Raw genomic sequence first — 9,016 nt, 5'->3', positions numbered from 1 at the left:
TGGATTTCTTTATTTTCATTTGTTAGTCTTCTTTAATACAGAAAACACCACAATTAAACATCAATTTATAGTGGCTTAATTTTAATGAAAGGAAGCCACACATTCACAGTAGAAATGTTTGGATCAGAATGTCATTCAAAGCCGCTGCTAATGATAAATCATCCACCCGCCCCCCATTCTCAATGGTGTGTTGAAGCCCCAGTCACACTGACATAAGAGTGTGCTGACAAGAAGCCTCTCACTACAGCGAGACATAGTTGGACACACTGTCGGCAGTGCTGCCAGCTACAGTACACAATTTTATGCCAGTTGAAGACATACGAACCTCTTGAAGAACATTTTCTGTAAAAATGTGTGTGGTTGTCTTATTTTGCACATACCTGCAAGTGGCTGATTGAATTGCATTCTGTGCATATGGTCATTAACACACACAAAATCCTTATTTATATTCTGCTGTCTGTCATGTTACCTCCTGCTTTCATGTGCACCCTTATTCTAAGTAAATCACCCTTCAAAACATTCACCAACCCAAAGTGCAAAATTTTAGAACACCCGCGCAATTTAGTACTCAAGTGCGAGCTTAGTAAATGGCGTTAAAAGAGATTAAAAGATCACTTCACTTTGTACAATATTTAGCAAGATGAGGCAGAAGTGATGGAAAAGTGGTTAGTGCGTTTCGTTTTGGTGCATAAGGTTACCAGTTTACACCCCACCCCTGTCACATTTCTCCATGGAATGTGGAGTTGCATCAGGAAGGGCATCCAGCGTAAAAATGTGTGCCAAATCAACATGCAGATCCACCTTGGATCTGCTGTGGCGACTCCGAGTGAAAACAAGGGAGCAGCCAAATGGACTTACTTGTGCTCTGTGGTACATGAGCTATAATCAGCTATTATCAAATGTATTAATAACACACTGAAAACAAGTTTTTTTTTTTAAAAAAGAAGTAAAACTGTCCTCACGGGAGGTTTCCTTAATTCAGACTTGCTCTTACGACAGTTAATAGGACGGTCCTCAGACATTGGATGTCACAAAAGACGGTCAGCTTTAAAGAATAGAGAGATGAACTAAGTCTCATTTGAACAGCTTATCTACAAGGTAAATTATAACAAACAAACTGTAAAGTAACTGGTGTCCATATCTGATAATGATTGAAAAGAAAGACTTATGTAAGTGATGTGTATGTGCTTCTGTTGCCTTTTTATTTTCATTAAACATTTGAGAATTTCAGTGAGTGGAATGTGGTGCGGGAACCAGAATGGCATAATGCCAAACGTGCCATGTTTATGTATTGTTATTGTGGGTGTGCCACATGATAAATAGTCCCTACAGAAAATGAACAATGGCATCAGCAATACATGTTGTAAGTAAGCATAAAATTTAAGAAGGCATTAATGACCCCTTAAAACCAAAGGAGCCCAAAAGTAGTCCCAGCCCTCTCTAAATAAGAAACATTCACTGTCTTTCATAATTTGATTCTCAACAAAATATCTATATAGATAGCTTACCTTCTCTTGAACAAATTGAGCTGAGCCATGACATTTTACGACACCGCGATCTTGATAGAAATAATCTAACAAAAGCACAAAATAGTCTTTGGATTAAAACATAACTTGACCTCACTGGACATCTCTGGACTAAAACATAACCTGCCTTCCTAAGGACATCACTTCTGGGAGTGTTTTAAATTTGAAAGTCTTTCACTTTAATTCTGCAGCAAACTGGTAAAGGTCTTGACTGATTGGTTGTGGTTCTAACATCTTTTGTTTGGCCATGAAAATAAGCATGGTGAGTTGTGGAACGGGGAAAGTACAAAGCTTAAGAAATTGGACATCGTATACATGTGCCAATTGCAATGATTTTTCTAGATCTTTCAATGCAGTCCATTCAAATCCGTCAGCTGTCAGAGTTTACATATTATTGGTGCCGGTGTTTATCCCCAGAAACTGAAGCAAATGAGAGTCCATGATGAAGTTTACTTCCCCAGACAAAGCTGGTACCCATTTACAGCTCGGTGGACTGAGACAACACAGAGGAAGTGTCTTATCTCAGGACTCATGAAGGCAGCATGACTGGGAATAGAACGAGGTCCATCCAAAAAGTAACCAACATTATTTTATCCCACGGAAACGAATGCAGCATGCAAGATGTCATTTGCTGGAGAGGTGAAAGGAACCTTCTTGCGCATGTGTGAATTTCGTCAGACACGAGTACCAAGCCAGAGTGAACGCATGTACTGCACCTCCATCAGATTTTGAAAATGTTAAATTCTTTAAATATGTCTGATGTTTAAAGTTAATGGTTTTTTATTCAGTGTATGAGTAGGCAGCGGTTTGTCACGCATAATCAGTTAACGCTAAGGATTCAACATCGCAAAATACAGACGTTATATAAGCAGGCCCTGAATTTCCCTTTGATCTTGAAAAATCGTGCTGTGTGTGCAAAGTTCACCTATTTTCATGTTATAATAATAATAAATTTTATTTATACTGCACTTTACATCTGATTCCAAATCTCAAAGTGCTACGGAGACAAAAAATAACAATAAAAACATCATAAAATATACACATCAGTTAATAACATTGGCTGTAAGCTTTCCTAAAAAGATACGCTTTTAGTCCTTTCTTAAAAGCATCAACCATCTGTGGGGCCCTGAGGTGGTCTGGTAGAGCATTCCTCAGATGGGGAGCAGCGGCCTTGAAGGCTCGGTCCCCCATGGTCTTAAGCCGTGTCCTGGGCAGGAGAAGATGGTGCTGTTGGCCTGACCGGGTTCTACCTGAGGTGTGTGAGCAGGTCTGTGAGGTAGGTGGGGCATCACCACAGAGATGTTACCTCCCAGAATTTTGTGCACTCTGGTAGACAAACCCAAAACTGCATATTCTTGAAGGAAAACATGCTAAACTAATGATATAATATAATGATATTGACAGAAACAATCCTTGTTGCTCGCTGTTAGTAATTCAGCATGCAGGTGTATTTGCAAGTGCAAACCATTAGTAAATAAGGTTCTTAGTGCCAAAAAGTATTTTAAAAAATACCCATTTGAAGATTTTTTTTAACAGAACTCCATAAGCTCAGTATGCATACATGGACGCTTTTCAAAGGTAGAGCCTGTCAAATTGGGACTTTTTTCTGTTGTTACCTTAAAATGTTAATTGTGAATTAGAGCAATTCATTGATTATCAAAATAGCTGACATGTTCTGTCGGTTAACTAATCAATCAATTCGTTTTAGTGTGAAGCTGCTTCTATTTACAGTCTGTAAAGTTTGGACAATCTTCAGCCTCATTTCCAACAATACGTAATGGTTTATAAGTGGAGTATTTGGAACTTTCTGAACACTGGGAGTATCATGGAAGTCATTTCCTCAGATTTTCATGTTGCCAGACGCTCATCTGTATTTTAAATTTTTCATAGTCTGACAGCATGATGACTTAATATATGAAAAGGCAATCACAGATGGACAAATGGTGGGACGGGAACTTGATTGATAGTGCTTTTCAATCTATACTGTTTTTGTAATGTTTTTGTTGAATTCTCAGGAGTGAACAGTGGCAAACAACTTTCAACTTTCTTTTCATATTAAAAGTTAAACAGTTAAAAATAAATGGCAATGATTTGATGTTTGGATGGCACGGTGGATTAGTGGTTAGCACTGTTGCCTCACAGGAAGAAGGTCATGGGATCAATTCCCGTCCCTTCTGTGTGGAGTTTGTATGTCCTCCCCATGTCTACGTGGGTTCCCTCCGGGTGCTTCGGCTTCCAACATGCAGGTTAGGTGAACCGGAAACTTTAAATTGTCCTTAGGTGTGCGTGCGTGTGTGAATTTGTTTGTCTATATGTGGCCCTGTGACAGACTGTTGTCCTTTCCAGGGTGTACCCTGCCTCACGTCTTGTGACTCCTGGGATAGGCTCCAGCCCCCCGTGACCCTTAACTGGAGTAAGCAGGTATACAACCCCTGGCAAAAATTATGGAATCATCGGCCTCGGAGGAAATTATGGAATCACCGGCCTCAGAGGATGTTCATTCAGTTGTTTAATTTTGTAGAAAAAAAGCAGATCACAGACATGACACAAAGCTAAAGTCATTTCAAATGGCAACTTTCTGGCTTTAAGAAACACTATAAGAAATCAGGAAAAAAAAAATTGTGGCAGTCAGTAACGGTTACTTTTTTAGATCAAGCAGAGGGAAAAAATATGGAATCACTCAATTCTGAGGAAAAAAATTATGGAATCATGAAAAACAAAAGAACGCTCCAACACATCACTAGTATTTTGTTGCACCACCTCTGGCTTTTATAACAGCTTGCAGTCTCTGAGGCATGGACTTAATGAGTGACAAACAGTACTCTTCATCAATCTGGCTCCAACTTTCTCTGATTGCTGTTGCCAGATCAGCTTTGCAGGTTGGAGCCTTGTCATGGACCATTTTCTTCAAGTTCCACCAAAGATTTTCAATTGGATTAAGATCCGGACTATTTGCAGGCCATGACATTGACCCTATGTGTCTTTTTGCAAGGAATGTTTTCACAGTTTTCGCTCTATGGCAAGATGCATTATCATCTTGAAAAATGATTTCATCATCCCCAAACATCCTTTCAATTGATGGGATAAGAAAAGTGTTCAAAATATCAACGTAAACTTGTGCATTTATTGATGATGTAATGACAGCCATCTCCCCAGTGCCTTTACCTGACATGCAGCCCCATGTCATTAATGACAGTGGAAATTTACATGTTCTCTTCAGGCAGTTATCTTTATAAATCTCATTGGAACGCACCAAACAAAAGTTCCAGCATCATCACCTTGACCAATGCAGATTCGAGATTCATCACTGAATATGACTTTCATCCAGTCATCCACAGTCCACGATTGCTTTTCCTTAGCCCATTGTAACCTTGTTTTTTTCTGTTTAGGTGTTAATGATGGCTTTCGTTTAGCTTTCCATTCCTTTGTATGTAAATCCCATTTCCTTTAGGCGGTTTCTTACAGTTCGGTCACAGACGTTGACTCCAGTTTCCTCCCATTCATTCCTCATTTGTTTTGTTGTGCATTTTCGATTTTTGAGACATATTGCTTTAAGTTTTCTGTCTTGACGCTTTGATGTCTTCCTTGGTCTACCAGTATGTTTGCCTTTAACAACCTTCCCATGTTGTTTGTATTTGGTCCAGAGTTTAGACTCAGCTGACTGTGAACAACCAACATCTTTTGCAACATTGCGTGATGATTTACCCTCTTTTAAGAGTTTGATAATCCTCTCCTTTGTTTCTATTGACATCTCTCGTGTTGGAGCCATGATTCATGTAAGTCTACTTGGTGCAACAGCTCTCCAAGGTGTGATCACTCCTTTTTAGATGCAGACTAACGAGCAGATCTGATTTGATGCAGGTGTTAGTTTTGGGGATGAAAATTTACAGGGTGATTCCATAATTTATTCCTCAGAATTGAGTGAGTCCATATTTTTTTTTCCCTCTGCTTGGTCTAAAAAAGTAACCGTTATTGACTGACACAATTTTTTTCTTGATTTCTTATAGTGTTTCTTAAAGCCAGAAAGTTGCCATTTTGAAATGACTTTAGTTTTGTGTCATGTCTGTGATCTGCTTTTTTTCTACAAAATTAAACAACTGAAAGAATATCCTCCGAGGCCCGTGATTCCATAATTATTGCCAGGGGTTGTAGAAAATTGACAGATTTGATGTTTGTGAACATTCTGAGGCACTTGTATTTTTTTTTAACCAGCATACTTAAGCAATTCCTAAAAGCACAGAATGACAAAACCACAATGTTGTAAAGGTGTGACGCAACATCTTAACTGTTTTGAGTTTCTCAAATCTGCATTACAACAACCAGTAACACATTCTACTGCAAAACATGCTTGGATTCTAGTTCAACTGCATATTGAGAAAGTACACTTGGTGATCATACACATATGTTTTGGGATTGCCCAGCATTGGGACCATTTTGGCAGGGGGTTTTGAGCAAGATTGAAACTATTTTGAAGTACAGACTGTCTCTGGAAATAATTAATTGTGTAATAGGAATATCCCCAAATGTGGAGACATATAAGCATGCCAAATTGATACAAATACTACTATTAGTGGGAAAAAATTGATAAAATCTTGGCTTAAAGTCCAACCCCCATACATTTAACCAATGGAAAGAGGGTCTAAAATCAGTGTTTCATGTGGAAAAAATTACAGCTCAACATCATCTGAAATTTGATCAATTTAAAAAGCTATAGGACCCAGTAAGCAAATATTATGGCTGAAAGCAATGATGCTATATTTCTATGATATAACACAATACTAGTATTACTGTATGTGCCTTCATCCATGTCCTTTTGTTTTTGTTCTCTTTTTTGGGATATTCTAACTGAAACTTTGAAAGTTTGTTGTATGTTGTATGTAAGTATGTGGTGACAATTACTCGAAACCGCTGAGATGCCATTTGTTCACATATGTTCCTATTTGTGAGAAAGTGTAGTGAACTAACTATCAGAAGAGGTAAAAATGTATAAATTTTGTAAACAGATACATTTTTTAAATAAAAATTGTTAAAAAAAGAGAGAATGTACACTTGATTGTTTGTGCAGAATGCAGTTATGAATAAAATCTGTCAAAATGTTGCTGTACTTTTCTTTGTGTGTACATACATCATAATAAATTGAAAAAACAAAGCAAAGCTCACAAACAGAATAGACAGTTGATATCAAATACTAGCACACAGTAGCATAATTCATTTAAATTTAGTTCAGTTCAATTTATTTATGCAGCACTAAATCATAAAAAAGCACGCCAACGTGCAGGTGACATCTGGCCCTTTCTCACCTCATGAGCAATCTCATTGTCTGCAGTGGTCAAGAAAAATACAGTTAAAAAGCATTTAATGTTTGTTATTATATAGTCCAGTCAAAATGGGCAACCAAAAAATTTGTAAAAAGCTGAAAATTGGTGTATGCTCTCTTCTCAGTAGCCTTGAGCTACTGTACCTTGGGCTTTCACCGTTATGATGTCATGATATCATAGCTTATACAGTAGTGTTCAGAATAATAGTAGTGCAATGTGACTAAAAAAAAATTAACCCAGGTTTTGAGTATATTTCTTATTTTTACATGGGAAACAAGGTACCAGTAGATTCAGTAGATTCTCACAAATCCAACAAGACCAAGCATTCATGATATGCACACTCTTAAGGCTATGAAATTGGGCTATTAGTAAAAAAAAAAAAAGTAGAAAAGGGTGTGCTCACAATAATAGTAGCATCTGCAGTTGACGCTACAAACTCAAAACTATTATGTTCAAACTGCTTTTTTAGCAATCCTGTGAATCACTAAACTAGTATTTAGTTGTATAACCACAGTTTTTCATAATTTCATCACATCTGTGAGGCATTAGTTTTGTTGGTTTGGAACCAAGATTTTGCTTGTTTACTAGTGTGCTTGGGGTCACTGTCTTGTTGAAACACCCATTTCAAGGGCATGTCCTCTTCAGCATAAGGCAACATGACCTCTTCAAGTATTTTGACATATCCAAACTGATCCATGATACCTGGTATGTGATATATAGGCTCAACACCATAGTAGGAGAAGCATGCCCATATCATGATGGTTGCACCACCATGCTTCACTGTCTTCACTGTGAACTGTGGCTTGAATTCAGAGTTTGGGGGTCGTCTCACAAACTGTCTGCGGCCCTTGGACCCAAAAAGAACAATTTTACTCTCATCAGTCCACAAAATATTCCTCCATTTCTCTTTGGGCCAGTTGATGTGTTCTTTGGCAAATTGTAACCTCTTCTGCACGTCTTTTATTTAACAGAGGGACTTAGCAGGGGATTCTTGCAAATAAATTAGCTTCACACAGGTATCTTCTAACTGTCACAGCACTTACAGGTAACTCCAGACTGTCTTTGATCATCCTGGAGCTGATCAATGGGTGAACCTTTGCCATTCTGGTTATTCTTCTATCCATTTTGATGGTTGTTTTCCATTTTCTTCCATGCGTCTCTGTTTTTTTGTCCATTTTAAAGCATTGGAGATCACTGTAGATGAACAGCCTATAATTTTTTGCACCAGCGTATAGGTTTTCCCCTCTCCAATCAACTTTTTAATCAAAGTACACTGTTCTTCTGAACAATGTCTTGAATGTCCCATTTTCCTCAGGCTTTCAAAGAGAAAAGCATGTTCAACAGGTGCTGGCTTCATCCTTAAATATGGGACACCTGATTCACACTTGTTTGTTCCACAAAATTGATGAATTCACTGACTGAATGCCACACTGCTATTATTGTGAACACCCCCTTTTCTACTTTTTTTTTTTACTAATAGCCCAATTTCATAGCCTTAAGAGTGTGCATATCATGAATGCTTGGTCTTGTTGGATTTGTGAGAATCTACTGAATCTACTGGTACCTTGTTTCCCATGTAGCAATAAGAAATATACTCAAAACCTGGATTAATCTTTTTAGTCACATAGCACTACTATTATTCTGAACACTACTGTATTTACGTGATAAATGGCCTCATCCAGATATATAATTGAGTAGAGAAGGGTATATTTTTATTAAACAGCCATACAATGCATTGGAACATTGACATACACATAAATAAACAAAAGAGCATAAGATCATAATGTCATGACCTCATTTTTGACGTCATAATGAACGTGAACGTTCATTATTTGATGTCATGTTGACTTACCTCATAGTTAGTAATTATAGGGATTTTCACTGGAATGTTGAAGAACCACAAAATACTCTTAAAGGAGAACATTATACAATCCAGGATAGGTGTTCTATGCAATTTTTCAAACTTGGGGTCTTGGGTTCACAATATAGTATTACGGTTCAAATCAGAGTGTGCCTACATGAAAGGTTATTAAGGGCATTTGTTGTATTTGTGGATTTTCAGTCACGGATGAAGTCACATTTATCAAAATGATCTTTGTCGGCCATCTGGATATCATTTTCGAGCACCAGTGAATTGGAATTCAACTCATCTTTGCTCTCTTTTCCATCAGA

This window comes from Thalassophryne amazonica, chromosome 7 (assembly GCF_902500255.1).
Source record: "Thalassophryne amazonica chromosome 7, fThaAma1.1, whole genome shotgun sequence".
Taxonomy (NCBI): domain Eukaryota; kingdom Metazoa; phylum Chordata; class Actinopteri; order Batrachoidiformes; family Batrachoididae; genus Thalassophryne; species Thalassophryne amazonica.
The sequence above is the reverse complement of the archived record's forward strand: the minus strand, read 5'-3'. Positions refer to the sequence as shown.